Consider the following 18,717-nt stretch of genomic DNA (forward strand, 5'->3'; position numbering starts at 1 on the left):
CGCTGTGAGGCAGCAGCGCTAACCACGGTGCCACCGTGCTACCCCTTATTTGATCCACTGAGGTGTGAACATCTGCGCTGGCGCAGGGTGCGGATGACAGCTCTTCAATGGTGGGGTTGGAGCAGTCCCTCACTGAGCTGCTGGAGTCTGGTGGGCCCAGGAGGCGTGAGGATGATCAGGCCTGTTCCATTGGCTAGTCTACAAGAGAAGGGACATGGCATCAATGCATTGCAGGGGATACAGAGGGAACATTGACTGCTCACTTGAGACTTGAGGAATGACAGCCTTTGTGTTGAGGATTCTCACATTTTTCTGATGCTCCCACTTCACGAGCAGTGCAGGCACGCTCGCCCCCCCCTCCCTGGCCAGCGCGAGGGCTCACTCCTCAAAATGTGCCAGTGACCTTAGTTCGGGCATGACTCCAACTGGCTGCGTCCACTGACGCCTGTTGTGGTTGAGTTTGTCCTTCAATGACATAGAAACATAGAAACACTGAAGATAGGAGCAGGAGGAGGCCATTCGGCCCTTCGAGCCTGCTCCTCCGTTCATTATGATCATGGCTGATCATCCAACTCATCCTGCTTTCTCCCCATAACCTTTGATCCCAACGGAAACAAAACACAAATGGCACAGAGAGGAAGTGCGTAGGTGGGAGTGTGGACATCTACGACGGTGATGAGGTGTGGCAGGCGTGGGGCTTGGGTGGGAGCTGGGGTGTGATGAGAATGGCAGCGAGTAGGGGGAAACATGGTGATTGTGGGAGGGAGGGGGGGTGGGCAATCTGGTGTTGGCAAAGGCCAAGGAGGCTAAGTGTGAGAAAGGGTTGGGGGTACAAGGGCGTGTGCGCGGGCATCCAGTGGCATACTGGGTGATTCACTCACTCTGGCTGAGCGAAGAAGATCATTTATCCTCTTGTGGCACTGCTGCCCCACTCTATTCTGGAGTATGCTTGCACTGACCAGGGCTGCATCCCAGGCAGGGGATGGTGACCCTGCTGGAAGGCCGCCTCCTGGAGTGGGGGTAGAGGGCGTCCCGCCTCTGCTCCATTCCATCCAGCATCCTGGTGAGGGCTGCCTCCGAAAAGCGCGGTGCTGCCTTCTTGCCTGCCATCCCCTGTGATGGTTGTGGAACAAGTATTGGGGAGCCATTTATATGGAGCTCCGCAGTATTCGCGGCAGTTGTCATTGCGGGGTGTGGGGGGGGGGGGGGGGGAGTGAATCAGAGCGAACACGTCTTTAGGAGTATCGTGAAATGGTGGGCATAAAAATTATTGCTTATGGGGCATAAGATTCGACCCAAAAACACGCCGGCGCCATCAGATACAAACAGTCCATTTTTCGAGCCGGAACCAGAACTCTGCCATTTTTTGGTAAGATTTCACCCGTAGTTGGTGAGTTCAAAATCCAGGACCCCAGGTATAAGATAGTCACCAATACATCCAGCAAGGAATTCAGGAGAAAGAGTCAGAGTGTGGTGAAAATGTGGAACTCACTGCCAACACACAGTAGTTGGGATGAATGACATGGATGGATTTCAGAGGAACTTGGAGAGGTACATGAGGGAGAACAGAATAGAGAATGTTGGCCGGGTAAGGTGAAGTCAGGTTGGGGCATGAATACTAGCATAGACCTATGTTGGGCTGAATGGCCTGTTTCTGTGCTGTAAGTTCTATGTGTTTCATAGAAATCATAGAAACCCTACAGTGCAGAAGGAGGCCATTCGGCCCATCGAGTCTGCACCGACCACAATCCCACCCAGGCCCTATCCCCACATATTTACCCACTAATCTCTCTAACCTACGCATCTCAGGACTCTAAGGGGCAATTTTTAACCTGGCCAATCAACCTAACCCGCACATCTTTGGACTGTAGGAGGAAACCGGAGCACCCGGAGTAAACCCACGCAGACACGAGGAGAATGTGCAAACTCCACACAGACAGTGACCCAAGCCGGGAATCGAACCCAGGTCCCTGGAGCTGTGAAGCAGCAATGCTAACCACTGTGCTACCATACCGTTTCTATGCAGTATAAGGATTTTGATTAAGTCGCTGAATTGTATCAGACATGGTCCCTCATGTGAACTTTAAAAAATGGCAATCTGTGAGGTGGAGAATAATGGAATGTGACAGCATCGTCTGACATCTCTCTTGCACCTCAAACTCCTTTTCCAACTCGTGTCTGCTTTGACTGGCATTTGGAATTGAGATTGAGGTCATTTTTGTGATCCCCTGTGATAAGTCCTCGGAGGCAGAAGTCCCTTCACCAAAATCCCTTCATTTACAATTCCAACAGCAGTACACAGAGTGCTCTCAGTCAGCAGTCGACCTTCGGGAGTGCCAGAGGAACTGACACTCCTAGTTAAATGCAAGGAAAAGACTCTCTGATTGGTCCATCAATTGGCTCCTTAATCAGGGAGTTCATATTCCAATAGGCCAACAGTGATGGCCCGACTGAAGCCATTACACCACCCCCCAATTTGATCATCTGGTTTTCACAAAATGATCTCCCTTCCCCCACACACCACCGTGGTGAAGATTGTAACAAAAAATGTACAGGTTCTTTTCCCACGTCCTTCTTCCCCCGGGAGGCTGCTGGTGGAAGAAGATTCTGCAAAGTTGTATTTGTTTCAGGGGTCACTGTAGCTGGGAGAAACGCAAAGGTGGCAGTTTCATTGTCTTGGTGAAGTATTTGTCAAGTTAATTGTTTAAAATAGGATCAAACAATGAAATGTGTTTTTGACCAACATGAATGTATTGTTTAAAAGAAGGAACCTCTTTATCTAAATAAATAACAAAGTTTAAGTTTATTTATTAGTGTCACAAGTAGGCTTACATTCACACTGCAATGAAGTTACTGTGAAAATCCCCTAGTCGCCACAGTCCGACACCTGTTCGGGTACACCGAGGGAGAATTTTGCATGGCCAATGCACCTAACCAGCACGTCTTTCAGACTGTGGGAGGAAACCGGAGCACCCGGAGGAAACCCACACAGACACAGGGAGAATGTGCAGACTCTGCACAGACAGTGACCCAAGTCGGGAATTGAACCCAGGTCCCTGGCGCTGTGAGGCAACGGTGCTGACCACTGTGCCACCGTGCTACCCCTTGTTAAAGTTTAACAAGGGCAGCAACTCAGCAGAACAGTGATAACTATGAAAACAGGAGCACTAGTAAAACAGTTCTTGCTTCCAGGTCACCCTCTTGCAAACTGAAAAGCCCGCCAAAGCCCGCACATACTCAGAACCCTGAACAGATGCCAGCAAAACAATTACTTAGGAGAAAGGCTTATAAGAAAACTCTGCAATCAAAATGGCACTCTCTAACAATGATTAACTACCACCTTTGATGAAGTGACACGCTATGACTCATGGGTAAAGTCAGACAGTGCAAGTCATTTATCCAAATCCCTTCGGTGATCCCTAAGCTCTGGAAGTCCTTCCCCGCCTCCGTCTACCAGGCTTTCACCCTTTAAAGCAATCCTTAAAAAATCTACCTCTTTAACCAAGCCTTTGGTTACCTGATCCGATATCTCCATATGTGACTCAGTGTCATTTGATAACGCTGCTACAAAGCACCTTGGGACATTTTATTACATTAAAGGTGCTATATAAATGTTGTTGCTTATATTATAAGGGCGGCACGGTAGCACAGTGGTTAGCACTGCTGCTTCACAGCTCCAGGGTCCCGGGTTCGATTCCCGGCTCGGGTCACTGTCTGTGTGGAGTTTGCACATTCTCCTCGTGTCTGCGTGGGTTTCCTCCGGGTGCTCCAGTTTCCTCCCACAGTCCAAAGATGTGCGGGTTAGGTTGATTGGCCAGGTTAAAATTGCCCCTGACATGCGTAGGTTAGAGGGATTAGCGGGTAAATATGTGAGGGTAGGGCCTGGGTGGGATTGTGGTCGGTGCAGACTCGATGGGCCGAATGGCCTCCTTCTGCACTGTAGGGTTTCTATCTCTGCTCGTGAATCAAAGCCTAGGGGAACTCAACTTAGCTGAGTTTCCTACCCAGCGAGTCATAACCAGCTCTGAAAGGCACGCTGTTCTGGGTGGTTGGCGGTTTGCAAACTCTACGTAGTTTTATTTTACTTGAGAAATATGGATGAAGAACCAAGCACCAATCAGTGCAGAGCCGAGAAGTAGGAAGAGAGCATTCACAAAGCGTTCCCAAGAACAATGAGGCCACATATTGAATTCCTACATTTAATATCTTGTACGGATTCCATTGTTCGATCCTCTTCTTTGTCTATTCTCAAACCGGTTCCCAATGAATAACAATAAAATGTGAAGGGGAGAGACGGAACTGGAAATTAATTTTATATAAAAAAGAGTAATGAAAAGTGGAGCTGCTTTCTAAGTAGATTAAAATAAGAATCAGAAAAGTACATGATTATAACCTCCCTTCATCAAGTAAGCACTTTGGATGAGCTCTCAATAATCCAAACAACTTAATTCCATTTTAATATATATCAGTGTCATTTAATCCAATTTGGTGATGAATTTTAAGACAATTAGATCCTTATCCTTCAACAGGCTCCAACAATTCTTAGTCTGATTGCTGACACTAAACTGCTTTGAGGTGGCTTAACGTGCGGTGAACTAACTGATTTTATTGAGAAATCCTCTTTTAAATTCTCCCAATCTTCCAAATGGATAAATTTTAAATGACTTCAACCTTTCCTCCCTAACAAGTGTTTAAATAACTCAGGATACAATAGTGATTTTACGGAGCGACTGGACAAATACATGAATAGGATGGGAATAGAGGGAGGGTAGGGGGTTTTAGTTCAGATGGGCAGCATCAGGCGGCACGGTGGCACAGTGGTTAGCACTGCTGCCTCACAGCGCCAGGGACCCGGGTTCGATTCCCGGCTTGGGTCACTGCCTGTGTGGAATTTGCACATTCCCTCTGTGTCTGCGTGGGTTTCCTACGGGTGCTCCAGTTTCCTCCCACAGTCCAAAGACGTGTGGATTAGTGGGGTAAATACGTGGGGCTACGGGGGTAGGGCTTGGGTGGAATGCTCTGTGGGAGAGTCAGTGCATGTTTGATGGGCCAAATGGCCTTCTTCTCCATTACAGGGATTCTATGATTCTTACCTGTCAGGCCTGCCTACGACGCAAGGCTCTCAGCATCGTCCATTCCTCCTGGTGAGGATCCATTGTAGACATTATTTGGTGCCCTATGCGGCTTTGCTCAAGGAGGCGATCATATTTGCAGCCAACCCTGAACAGAACTGTCTCAATCATTGGTTCTTGTGCATTGTTCAGGCTGGGCCTTCAATCTGGGCCCTGCGGCTGAGCTGTCATAGTCTCCTCCACCTAATAGGATGGCGGCCTTGCAGATGACTCTGGTCAACTGTGCAAGACACTGGAGGAAGCAGAGAGGGCAGAACATGTGTGTGTGAGAGAGAGAGAGAGAGAGAGCGAGAAATGTGTTAAATCGTCTTTCAGGCGATTAGTGAATTGAGTGGGAGGTTAGGGTTATTCGTGAGCTAATTTCTTCATGAAGCTCATGATGGGATAGGTTCTTCTTCGAATGGTGTGAAAAGCAGGTGTTTCTTGCATATCAGTGCAGAGTCAATGGGCCGAAGGGCCTCTTCTGCACTGTGTGGTTCGATGTCCCATTGCTGTATGCTGGCGAGGCAGGGCGAGTGTGTTATTAAATGGGCGCAGTTGTGTGCTAAAATGAACAGGGAATAAGGTTCTTACGAGGGCAGTGGCTGTAGATGCGCTTGACTTTATTACCACTGTAGCACATTTATATTCAGTGTTTACCACTGGCTGTGGATTGCCAATCCTGAGTCTCCAGTGATGAACGATGGATTTCCCAGACATTCCCAGCAATGAAGGAGCCAAGTCATCCAAAATAAAAAGGAGGAACAACAGGATTGTGACCAGGGATCTCATGGAATTAAAGGACGGAGTCATGGAATGTGACCCTGGAAATACTGTTAGAAATCCTGGAATTCGATGCAATTTGTTTATTCTGTCCTGATAGCTGCTGAAAGGAAAAATCCTGTATTTAGGTAGCATCCTATCATAGTTCCCCAAACAGCATCCTTTGTCTACAGGGCGGAAGTGCCAATTACTCAGGGGCATAGGTTTAAAGTGCGAGGGGCAAGGTTTAAAGGAGATGTACGAGGCAAGTTTTTTTACACAGAGGGTGGTGGGTGCCTGGAACTCGCTGCCGGCGGAGGTAGTGGCAGCAGATACGATAGTGACTTTTAAGGGGCGTCTGGACAAATACATGAATAGGACGGGAATAGAGGGATATGGTCTCTGAAAGGGTAGGAGGTTTTAGCTTAAATGGGCAGCATGGTTGGTGCAGGCTTACAGGGCCGAAGGGCCTCTTCCTGTGCTGTAATTTCTTTCGTTTGTTCTTTATTACTTGGAAGGGTACCTGCTTCACGGAGGCAGATGTGGAAGTCACTTTGTACATAGCAAGATCCCACAAACGGCAATCACAGAATGCTTTACAGCCGCATGAAGCATGCTCCACTTCCTCTGCCCCATTGAGTGAGCTAGCAGCCATTAAACAAGTCAAGGCCATTCCCCCTTAGCTCCACACGTGTCTTTATAAAGTCCATTGATAAGCATGCATCACTGAAGAGGAGAGGGAGTGCCCAGAGTGGGTTCTATTCTATTCAAGCCATTTCCCCAGTGGTTACCGGAGAGAAAATATGAGAAGGAATGTGTTGTTTTACTTTACTATTTATTTAATATTGGAGCTGCAGTTCTTGGCTGAAAGGAAACCTGCTATTTTGTGCTGTCTTCCTTCAAGCACCAATGCAGTGATGCCACTTGGAGTGGGATTGCATGTGATTTTGAACACCTCCAGTCGTTTTAGCCGAGAGGAGAACTGGCTTGCGACACGGGAGATGTGAAGGATCTTTTGTCGTTGCAAAACTGAGATCAGTAGACATTTGTTCAGCCAAAGTATCAAGGCAGTTTGACAGAGTTAAGGTGCAGATTGGCCATGATCTAGTTGAATGGTGGGTCTGGCTGTTGGGGTTGAATGGCTACTCTGGTGGACAAGGAGTATCTCACCCTTGACGTGGGGGCAAAGGCGACCCCATTTCCGACTTGGAAACAACATGCTCCAGACAGGACCAACCTTTCACACAGGACAGATCCCCAGTTGACATCCCATCCCTGCTGGCCTTCATTCACTGATAGGCTAATAGAATATGAAATATTCACTGATGCAGTCAGTCAATTTGAGTTAATATATTTTTTAAAAAACCACCCCAGCCAGTGGGACAGTTGAGCCTTCAGATGTCACAGCGACAACAGAAACAATATACATTCAAATCTATAAACTAAGGGTGGGATTCTCCGGCCTCGCGCGCTCCAGGATCGGAAATTCCCACCTGTACTCAGTCGGATCTTTCGAATGGTCCGCTGGATTTTCTGTACCGCCCGCCACGATTCCCACGGCGGGTGAGATGGGAGGATTTTGGCCTGAGGCTGGGATTCTCTGCCTCCACCCCCTTCTTCGCCACCATGTGTTTTCTGGAGGTGGAGTCGGCTCACCAGGTGAAGTTTTATTCATTTTATTATTTTTTATTCATTCGTGGGACATGGGCGTGGCTGGCTGGCCAGCATTTATTGCCCATCCCGAGTTGCCCTTGAAGGTGGTGGTGAGCTGCCCTCTTGAATCGCTGCAGTCCCTGCTCTGTGGGGTTGACCCACAATGTCGAAGTCAATGACTATGTTGCTCACCGGCTGTGCTACCGGGGAACCTGTTGTGTGCGGAGTGGGGGGGGGGGGGGGGCGGGTGGGGGGGGAGGTTGCGGGGAGGCAGGGCGATGGTGGGATGTGGTTGTCTTTGGCTGGCCTGCAAGATCCCGCCAGTGGCTAGGGCCGGAAAAATCCCAGCCTATAAACTAAAGACGCCGCTATCTCACCGGCCGTTCACGGGCCGCCATCGCGGCAAGCGAGGTCGGAGAATTTGGCGCTCAACCAAATCTCCACTCACTATGGCAGGAAATCCTGTTGGCGTGACAGGACTGGAAAGTTCCGTCCACAATGTTTAAAGACTTCTTGTAAAATGACAAGGGCAAGACGGTCCCCACCATGTTGACCTCATTGGGCGGCTCAGTGGCACAGTGGTTAACACTGCTGCCTCACAGCGCCAGGGACCCGGGCTCGATTCCGTCCTTGGGTGACTGTGTGGAGTTTGCACATTCTCCCCGTGTCTGCGTGGGTGTCCTCCGGGTGCTCCGGTTTCCTCCCACAGTCCAAAGATGTACGGGTTAGGTTGATTGGCTATGCTAAATTGACTCTTAGTGTCAGGGGGGTTAGCAGGGTAAATATGTGGGGTTACGGGGGTAGGGCTTGGGTGGGATTGTGGTTGGGGCAGACTCGATGGGCCGATTGGCCTCGTTCTGCACTGTAGGGATTGTATGATAATGATGGTGTGTTTTCGGAACAACAAAATCCAACCCATTTAAACATGTTATCCTGACACACACACAAAAATACACGTGTGTGTGTCGACATGTGTAGATGTAAATGTGCATGGATATAATTGTGTCTGTGTTAGCACATTGCGTTTGTTATTATTCACAACAAACAGCAGCCGCTCTTTTGCAATACAAGATCATTTCTGACACATTCCACATGAAGTAATTATCCAATCTAATGCTTCCTCTATTTCAGTCAGTGTTCCTTCAGAGAACCATTTCACCCCCTGTAGCCTGAGCTCCAATCTCCCTTGCTGTGGCGTGTATAAACATTGCAACAAAAGCAAGATAGTTTAAAAATAATATAATTTCTTTATTAAGCTGTGCCCTGAATTCAGAGGATTTATCTGCGGTGAGTACAAAGTGTAGAAGGCAAGTCTTCTCATTGGGATACGGCATGCGGGAAGACACATCTGTTCCTGCCGCATTACACAACACACACCCATTGATACAGATAAGAAAAGAACATCTCACGGCTAACAGATTATTTCCATTGTCAGAACATGTAGCCTTATCTCTGCGAGGGAGTTCCCTGTGCGCATGTAGGGTACAGAGGCTGAAATATATCACCCAGCAGGGCAGAGGACGTCTAAAAGGGGCAGAGATGCATTCACGCCACTTGAAGATAGGAACAGGAGTTGCCCACTCAGCCCCTCAGGGCTGCTCCAGCACACGGTTAGATGATCGTTGATCTGCGTTTTAGCTCTTTGTTACACTCGGTTGCATTTTAAAACAAGCTTCTTATTCCCCGTCGCTCCCCTTCATGCAAAGAGGACACCTGAGGTAGCCCACCTCAGTAATGAGAAATTTACAGCAAGTTACTATCAAGCAGGAGGCCGTCAGCCAGATGAGTCCAGAAGAAGGATTTACTGTAATAATTTTACAGCTCAATGGTATGAAATGGACTTCAGTAAATAAGATGCATTAGGTCACGTGCTGTGACCCAGTATAAATCTGCCAGGTCTGTGCTGGGTGATAATCAGACCTAAACCAGGCTGTGTTCTCTGCTCCCATGGCGAGATATGCATTCATCTTACATGGCAATACAGGCTGTTTACTGAGACAGAAATGGGCCATTCCCCTTTGCCCAACATTTATTTTCCTGCACACAGGCCTTCTTACACCCTCTTTATCTCAGTTTGGTAGCATATCGTTCTATTTCTGTCTCATCCACTTACCTAAGGTTTTCCAAAGTTTTCCTAAGTGTCAAAGTGTTATTAGTGTCACAAGCAGGCTTACATTAACACTGCAATGAGGTTACTCTGAAAATCCCCCAGTCGCCTGTTCGGGGACACTGAGGGAGAATTTAGCATTGGTTAATGCACCTAATCAGCATGTCTTTCGGACTGTGGGAGGAAACTGGAGCACCAGGAGGAAACCCACGCAGACACGGGGAGAACGTGCAGACTCCGCTAAGACAACCTGGGTCCCTGGCACTGTGAGGCAGCAGTGCTAACCACTGTGCTACCGTGCTGCCTCGTAAATGCAGTTATACAATTCACCTCAGCTAATTGTCATGGTGAGTTCCATGTTCTCTCCTCTCTGAGTGAGGAAGTTGCTCTTGAATTCCTTCTTGGATTTAACAGTGACTCTCATGTCTTTGCTCCCTGGACTCCATAAAACAAGAAAGATGCTCTCTGTCTACCCTGTTAAACTCCTTCATACCTTTAATGACCTCTGCCATGACACACCTCGACATTCTCCTTCCTGGAGAGTATCCCAAGCCTGGTCCCGTTGTTCCTGTTGGATAAAATCCCTTGGATCTGGTGCCATCCTTGTAAATCTGTTATGCATTTTCTCCAGTGCTTTGGTCTTCTTCCTGTAACATGGAGGCCGGAGCTGTGCACAATACTCACAGTGTGATCTTAACGTAATACTGTGGAGATGCTGTCCTTATCCAAGGAGCTCAGACATATTTCTCAGTTGGTTCTACTGAGTGACGCGGGTTGCTTTATAAGGAGCAATCGCATATCCATCACGCAAACCAGCCTCTGTCTACACTTCCCGTTGCCTCGGCAAAGCAGCCAGCATAATTAAGGACCCCACGCACCCTGGACATTCTCTCTTCCACCTTCTTCCTTCGGGAAAAAATACAAAAGTCTGAGGTCACGTACCAACCGACTCAAGAACAGCTTCTTCCCTGCTGCTGTCAGACTTTTGAATGGACCTACCTTGCATTAAGTTGATCTTTCTCTACACCCTAGCTATGACTGTAACACTACATTCTGCACCCTCTCCTTTCCTTCTCTATGAACAGGATGCTTTGTCTGTATAGCGTGCAAGAAACAATACTTTTCACTGTATGTTAATACATGTGATAATAATAAATCAAATCAAATATGTGACTCAGGGGCCTTGTACATGGATGCTTCTTAAAGGCCAATATTTTCTCTGTGAAGCAGGAATGCCTTACAATGACTGGACTTAAGGACCTAAAGGTGCTGATTTAACCTGGGAGGCAATTCCTACAAATTGCAGGAGTCTACATTTTAATATCAAATCTCATTGAGCATCGTGTCTGCTCTGCTCCACCCAGAAAAAAATTGGACCTGTTTCCCCATTCCCACCCCCTCAGCGCTCACGTTGAGGTTGGGGCCCCGGCAAGCTTACTCAAGTGACCTATCATGATAAGTGAGCCCAGACAGTGAGTGTTGCAAGCTATTCACCCATGGGAAGTGTCATCACCAAGCATGATTCTGCTCCTATCTTGACGAACGCTGGCGTGTCCTTCCCAGCTCAAGATCACCCAAGCGGGGTTTTTTAATTGATTTATGGGATGTGGGCATCACTGGCTGGGCCATTGCCCATCCCGAGTTGCCCTTGAGAAGGTGGTGGTGAGCTGCCTCCTTGAACCGCTGCAGTTCCATGCGGTGTAGGTACATCCAAAGTGCTGTTAGAGAGGGAGTTCCAGGATTTTGACTCAGCGACAGTGAAAGCATAGCGATATATTTCCAAGTCAGGATGGTGAGTGACTTGGAGTGGAACTTCGAGGTGGTGGGTGTGGTGGACTTCAGTTGTGCCTTTGTCCTGCCTGGACCACCGTTGTGTGTTTGTTATGCCTGGACACATCCCCTGCCGGCTCGGCTCCTCCCCTCGTCACCTAGTATAAAGGTTCAGTTCGGGTCGGTGACCTGTTGGGATGTGCTCCTGATTCTGTTATGAATAAAAGCCTACAGTTGTATTGGCACACAAGTAGTCTTTTGCCTAATTGATAGCGCATCAATTTTATTCATAACGTTTGACCGACATGGAGCAGCTCTTAAAACCCGACAAGTTAACATTGGACCCTCAAGAGGTCGGAGTCTCTGATAAATTTGACCATTGGCTGGACTGCTTTGAAGCATTCATCGACGCCGCTGCGGTCGTCGACTCCGACGGCGATAAGCTCCACGTGCTCCGCGCCCGGGTAAGCGCTACAGTCTAGGGGCTTTCCAGTCAGCCGTTGGCAAGACATCCTCCCGGACGCATTACATTCAATTAGGTCACTCTTGTGTACAGCGACCAATACGACCCCTCACGAGCGGATGTTCACTTTCCCCAGAAAGTCCTCCTCGGGTACTTCGCTCCCAGCTTGGCTGATGTCCCCGGGGCCCGTTCTGCTTCGGAAGCATGTCCGGACCCATAAGGCAGACCCCTTGGTCGAGGAGGTCCAATTGCTCCACGCTAATCCTCAATACGCTTATGTAGCGTACCCTGACGGACGGGAGGACACGGTCTCCGTCCACGACTTGGCACCCACAGGTGCCCCTGAGGCCACCACGTCCCTCTGCCCCACTGTCCCTTGTGTTGTGCGCCCAGAGACCGCTACACCCCTCCCCCCTTCAGTCCCAGTCTCCCATATTGTGCGCCCAGAGCCCACTACGGCCCTCCACCCCCCCAGCCCCAGTTCCCACTGTTCTCCATACACCACCAGGGCCACAGCTCACTCCTCTCACCCCTATGTACAGCTCACTTGAGTCGCCGGTGCCGTCGCCACGCAGTACCCGACTACTGGACGGGACGACGGATGGGTCCGCCTCACACCACCCAGCGCCTCCTCTCGACGCTCAGTGTCTGGAGCCTGGGCCGACTCCGCTCTCTGCTCGGACGACTCTGCGACCTGCACTACGACGATCGCGACGGCGGATCAAGCCACCGGTTCGTCTGGACTTGTAATATTGTTTCCGCTTCACCCCGTCTTGTTTTTTTTTAAAGGAGGGGTGAATGTGGTGGACTTCAGTTGTGCCTTTGTCCTGCCTGGACCATCGTTGTGTGTTTGTTATGCCTGGACACATCCCCTGCCGGCTCGGCTCCTCCCCTCGTCACCTAGTATAAAGGTGGCTGTCTCCTCCCCCCTGTTCAGTTCGGGTCGGTTACCTGTTGGGATGTGCTCCTGATTCTGTTATGAATAAAAGCCTACAGTTGTATTGGCACACAAGTAGTCTTTTGCCTAATTGATAGCGCATCAGTGGTGTTCCCAGGTATTTGCTGCCCGTCTTTCTAGATGGTAGCAGTTGTGGTATGGAAGGTGCTGTCTAAGGAGCCTTGGTGAGTTCCTGCAGGGTATCTTGTAGATTGTACACATTGCCGCCACTGTTTGTTGGCGATGGAGGGAGTGAATATTTTTGGAAGGGATAGCAATCAAGCGGGCTGCTTTGTCTGGATGATGTTGAGTTTCTTGAGTGTTATTGGAGCTGCACTTATCCAACCAAGTGGAGAGTATTCGACCATACTCCTAATTTGTGCCTTGTAGGTGGTGGACAGGCTTTGGGAGTCAGGAGGTGAATTACTCACTGCAAGGTTCCGAGACTCTGATCTGCTCTGGTACCCATAGTATTTATATGGCTGGTCCAGTTCAGTGTTTGATCGATGGTAACCCACAGGATGTTGATAGTGGGGAATTCAGTGATGGCCAATGAATGTCAAGGGATGATGGCTAGGGTCTTTCTCATTGGAGATGGTCATTGTTTGGCATTTGTGTGTCGTGAATGTTACTTGGCACTTGTCTGCCCGAACCTGGATATTGTCCAGGTTTTGTTGCATTTGAACATGGATTGCTTCAGTGCCTGAAGAATCACCAATGGTGCTGAACATTGTGCAATTATCAGTGAGCATCCCCACTTTTGACCTCATGATGGAAAGAAGGTCATTGACGAAGCATCTAAAGATGGTTGAGTGTTGACACTATCCTGAGGCAATCCTGCAGTGATGTCCTCCAACAACCACAACCATCTTGCTTTGTGCCAGGGATGACTCCAAGAAGTGAAGGGTTTTCTCCCTGATTCCCATTGATTCCAATTTTGCTGGGGCTACTTGATGCCACACTAGGTCAAATGCTGCCTTGATGTCAAGGGCAGTCATTTACCTCCCCTGCGAGGTAAGGGAGCTCTGTCTACCCAGCAACTCCTGCAGGGGCAGAATCGATCTTCTGAGGTCCCAAGTCTACTTGCTACCTGAACTGACTCGAGTGAGGTGTGGAGGGTAGGTAACTCATAGCTGTGGGACAGCAACCCCAAGATGAAGCAGCATCGTCAGGGGAGAGTGGCAAGGAGGTGAAGAATAAGTAGAAATTGCAAAGACATTCGTCGGTCTTTAAAGGGTTAATTCTTCTTTTGAACAAAAGCTGACGAGACCTGCATAAAGTAGCAAGAATAAGAGGAAAAAAAAGGGACAATTATATTGTCAAAGAATTAGACTTTAGTATTGATATAAACTGCAAAGAGAAGTGACAATTCCATTCTGTCAGGCACATCTTCACAGACTTTTACTGTCATTAAAGGCAGTGATTCTTCCTCTTTGACAGCTCTATATGAAGGTCAGACGTCAGCACCGTTCAGGTGGCTGCTGCTGTCAGTAACCCAGCAGAGATGAAGGGTCACAGCAGCTGATGCTGCTCCGCACTGCAAAGGCTGAGGTACACACAGTGTAATTAGCTGGGAATAAAAACCCACTTTACATCCCTCTCACTCTCTGTCTCCAGCTTTCTGATTGTACCTCACTTTCCAGAGAGGCCCATGCAAAATCTCAGTCAATCGCGCCCAAAAACACGCATGTATGTGTGTGTGTGTGTATATATATATAAAATATACATATGCATATGTTAACCTCATAGGATCTCTACAGTGTAGAAGGAGGCCATTCAGCCCATCGAGTCTGCACCAACTCTTCAAACTCCCCATCCCCATAACCCCATGTATTTACCCCACCAATTCTCCCTAATCTACACATCTTGAGACATTAATGGGCAATTTAGCATGGCCAATCCACCTAACCTGCACATCTTTGAACACTAAGGGACAATTTAGCATGGCCAATCCACTTAATCTGCATATCTTTGGATACTAAGGGGAAACTTACATGGCCAATCCACCAAACCTGCACATCTTTGGACACTAAGGGGAAATTTACATTGTTAGTCTACCTAACCTGCACATCTTTGGACACTAAGGGGAAATTTACATGGCCAATCCACCAAACCTGCACACCTTTGGATACTAAGGGACAATTTAGCATGGCCAATGCACCTAACCTGCACATCCTTGGACTGTGGGAGGAAACTGGAGCACACGGGGAGGACGTGCAAACTCCACACAGGCAGTCACCCAAGATTGGGATCGAACCCGGGTCCCTGGCACTGTGAGACAGCAGTGCTAGCCACTGTGCCTCCATGCCGCCCCTGTATCAGAGCAAAACCCAAGACATGGTCTTTCAGTGAAGATGTCCAAGTGTTCATGTCAACAGGGACTCTTTTAAAAAAAAGCCAATAAAATTTTCCCTTCTTATCTGGAGGAGTTATTCTGTGCTCTGATCCTTCCTGATACTATGTACAATTTGCCCATTTTTGGGTAGGTGAGTTCAGACGGTCAGTATTGACTCACAGTGGGTAGAATGTGGAAACTGCTCCCACAGGAGAAGTTCTGATGAGTGATAGAGATGCCGTTCAGATGGTGTTGAGTAAATAGGTGAGGGAGAAAGGCCACGTTGATGCAGTTCGATTAAGAGGGGCAGGAGGAGGCTTGTGTGAAGCATAAGCACCAGCACAGACTAGTTGGGCCAAATGGCCTGTTTGATTCTGTGGACTTGTCCTAATTCTATCTAAAATTCACTCCTGCTGAAACCTGATGTGCTTGTGTGTGTGTGTGTGTGTGTGCATGTCTGTGTGCGCGATTCTGTGTGTGCGCGAGTCTGCGTGGGCATGTTGCAAGTCTGTGTGCATGATTCTGTGTCTGTTCACATGCATGAGTGTGTGTGCAAATTGGTGTGTGCACGTGCGTGTGTCTTTATGTGCATGGACGTGTTTTTGTGTGTGCGTGTGTACACGTGTCTGTGTGCACACATGAGTCTGTGTGCATGCACGACTGAGTCTGTGAGTCAGTGTCTGTGTATATGGTGCATACCTGGTCTAACCTCCTGTGTATCAGCTCAGTAACAATAATGGGCTGTATGAATCCACTCCATGGTTCTGGGCTAACTTGGTCCTCTCCATGCACACATCCAACTGCTTCAGGGCGTGGGAGGAATCAGTCGCTGTCAGTGAGAAGCAAGACTGGAGCATAAAGGACTTATTCACTATGTCACTACAAATATCACCAAAGGAGCAACCTTTAATATCCTTCCTTGTATCCCCTCCACACAACACTTCCCTGTGGCTCAAGGAGCGATGGTGACAATTTCTCAGCTGAGGACATTTCATTTAGCACAAAATGGCGAAGGAACCATAGCCTTTACTGGCCTGTTGGTGCAGTTTCTCATTCAGTCACTCAGAGGAGTAGGATTTGGCCCACCCTGTGAGGAGCTGTGCCAAAGGGTGGCACGATGGCACAATGGTTAGTACTGCTGCCTCACAGCGCCAGGGACCCGGGTTCGATTCCCTGCTTGGGTCACTGTCTGCGCGGAGTCTGCACATTCTCCCCGTGTCTGCATGGGTTTCCTCCGGGTGCTCCGGTTTCCTCCCACAGTCCGAAAGATGTGCTGGTTAGGTGCATTAACCCGAACAGGCGCCGGAATGTGGCGACTGGGGGAATTTCACAGTAACTTCATTGCAGTGTTAATGTAAGCCTTACTTGTGACAACAATAAATAAACTTTAAAAAGGAAGTGAAAAGCTGCTTTAGAATGAGGTTGTTCCTTGCAGCCCAGTGGAGAAATGGAACAGACCCCCACATGTCAACAGGAGGTTGGTGAACCTGGATGCGATGCTCTTTCAGAGATTGGGTGCAGACTCATTGGGCTGAATGGTCTCCTTCTGCACTGTAGAGATTCTACGATTCTATGGTTCTTGGCAGCGGTCTCACAGGAAGATGAGACTAATAAGAATACAATGCTTAGATGAAGAGTTTGATGGATGGTAGTTAATAGAATGAAGGGAAGAGGTGATATCACCGGATTGTGGTGATGATTTGGAGATAGAGACAGAGTTTCACAAGTCCTGACTTCAGCCAGTGACAGGGCTGATGAAGCTTGGGGGTTTCACCCCAGGCATCCTGGATAATATTTCAGTCAGCATTCCCATTCCCGGGCAAACACGCGTCCGATCGCTGGGTTCAGGAGAAGTGTTCCCTCCGTCATTGTCTTTGAAGCTGAGAGCTGGTTACGTTGGGTAGTAATGGATTTTTGATAGCTGTAATTATTGAAACATGCCACACAAGACGTGGCGAAGCAGCTTGACAATACCTCAGGGTCGGTAATAAGTACTTAATGCAGGATTGACAGTTCACCCATCACACTTAAAGAGGGAAGATTTTACTTGTTCGTTTTGTACAGAGTGGGGTGGAGGGGGGGTGGGGGGTGGTTGGTGTCCCCCTCGTTAATCTAACGATATGCCGGCTAAATTTAGAGGCTTCACGCCATCAAGAGTAATCCTATCAAAACGGAGAACAAACCCAATGCTTACAAATTATCAGCATTAGACTTTAATTTCTTCCCGTTTTCCCCCCCCCCTGTATTTTTTTCCACTTTCATGTTGGGCTTTTATTGAATGTACGTCTTAGCTGTTACCAATTTAGCAGTTACCCGAGGCTTAGTGTGAGCCGCCTCCTCTGTTTCAGGACGCTCTTCTTTTCAAAGCCTACTCTGGAGACCTGAACCCACAAGCTAGGCTGACACCTCAGTGCCGTCCTGATGGAACGCTGCACTGTTGGAGATATTTCACTGTCCACTTTCTGAGGAAGTACGAGATTTTGCGATTCTATTATTGAAGAAGATCAATGAGTTTATCCCAATGTCTGAGCCAGCGTGTATCCTTCACTACCATCAAAAAACACTTTACTTATTATTAGTGTCACAAGTAGGCTGCAATGAAGTTACTGTGAAAATCCCCTAGTCGCCACACTCCGGCGCCTGTTCGGGATACACTGAGGGAGAATTTAGCATGGCCAATGCACCTAATCAGCATGCCTTTCGGACTGTTGGAGGAAACCGGGGCACCCGGAGGAAACCCACGCAGACACGAGGAGAACGTGCAAACTCCACACAGACAGTGGCCCAAGCTGGGAATTGAACCCGGGTCCCTGGCGCTGTGAGGGAGATTAAGGAGGCGATGGCCTAGTGATATCATCACTAGACTATTGATCCAGAAACTCAGTTAATGTTCTGGGAACTCAGGTTCGAATCCTGCCACGGCAGATGATGGAATTTGAATTCAATTTTAAAAGTCTGGAATTAAGAATCTGATGACCATGAAACCATTGTCGATTGTCGGAAAAACCCATCTGGTTCACTAATGTCCTTTAGGGAAGGAAATCTGCCGCCTTTACTTGGTCTGGCCTACATGTGACTCCAGAGCCACAGCAATGTGGTTGACTCCCAACTACCCTCGGATAATTAGAGATGGGCAATAAATGCTGGCCCAGCCAGCGATGCCCATGTCCCACGAATAAATAAAAACAAATTTACCTCATCACTGATTGTGGGAACTTGTCCATGTGTTCACTACCCACAATACAGCAGCAACTATACTTCAAAACACATTTCATTGGCTGCAAAGAAAACTGGGATGTCCTGAATTCGTGGATGGTTTTGTGTTTAATATGCACCAAATTTTATTCTGAAGATGTTGAAGTGGAGCTTGAAGGTAAAGAGATGGAGGAAATTACCATCGGGGAACATTGAGGTGGGAAAAATATAAACAAGGACTAACAGGAAACAATCCCTTTGTCTATCGGCATGTCCCATGCAATTGTGATACTGTGGTAAACCACTGTTAGCTTATTACCTGTATAGGTGACATGCCTGGACACATCCCTGCTGGCCCTACCCGAGACTCCTCCCCCCCCAGTC

At 48.3% G+C, this 18,717-nt stretch overlaps 1 protein-coding gene across 1 annotated transcript in view; it reads left to right on the forward strand.

Annotated features, from left to right (window-relative positions):
- plxna4 (plexin A4) overlaps window positions 1-18,717 on the forward strand; it is a 689,385-nt gene that overhangs the window by 381,229 nt on the left and 289,439 nt on the right. The window lies entirely within an intron of this gene.

This window comes from Mustelus asterias, chromosome 19 (assembly GCF_964213995.1).
Source record: "Mustelus asterias chromosome 19, sMusAst1.hap1.1, whole genome shotgun sequence".
Lineage (NCBI taxonomy): Eukaryota > Metazoa > Chordata > Chondrichthyes > Carcharhiniformes > Triakidae > Mustelus > Mustelus asterias.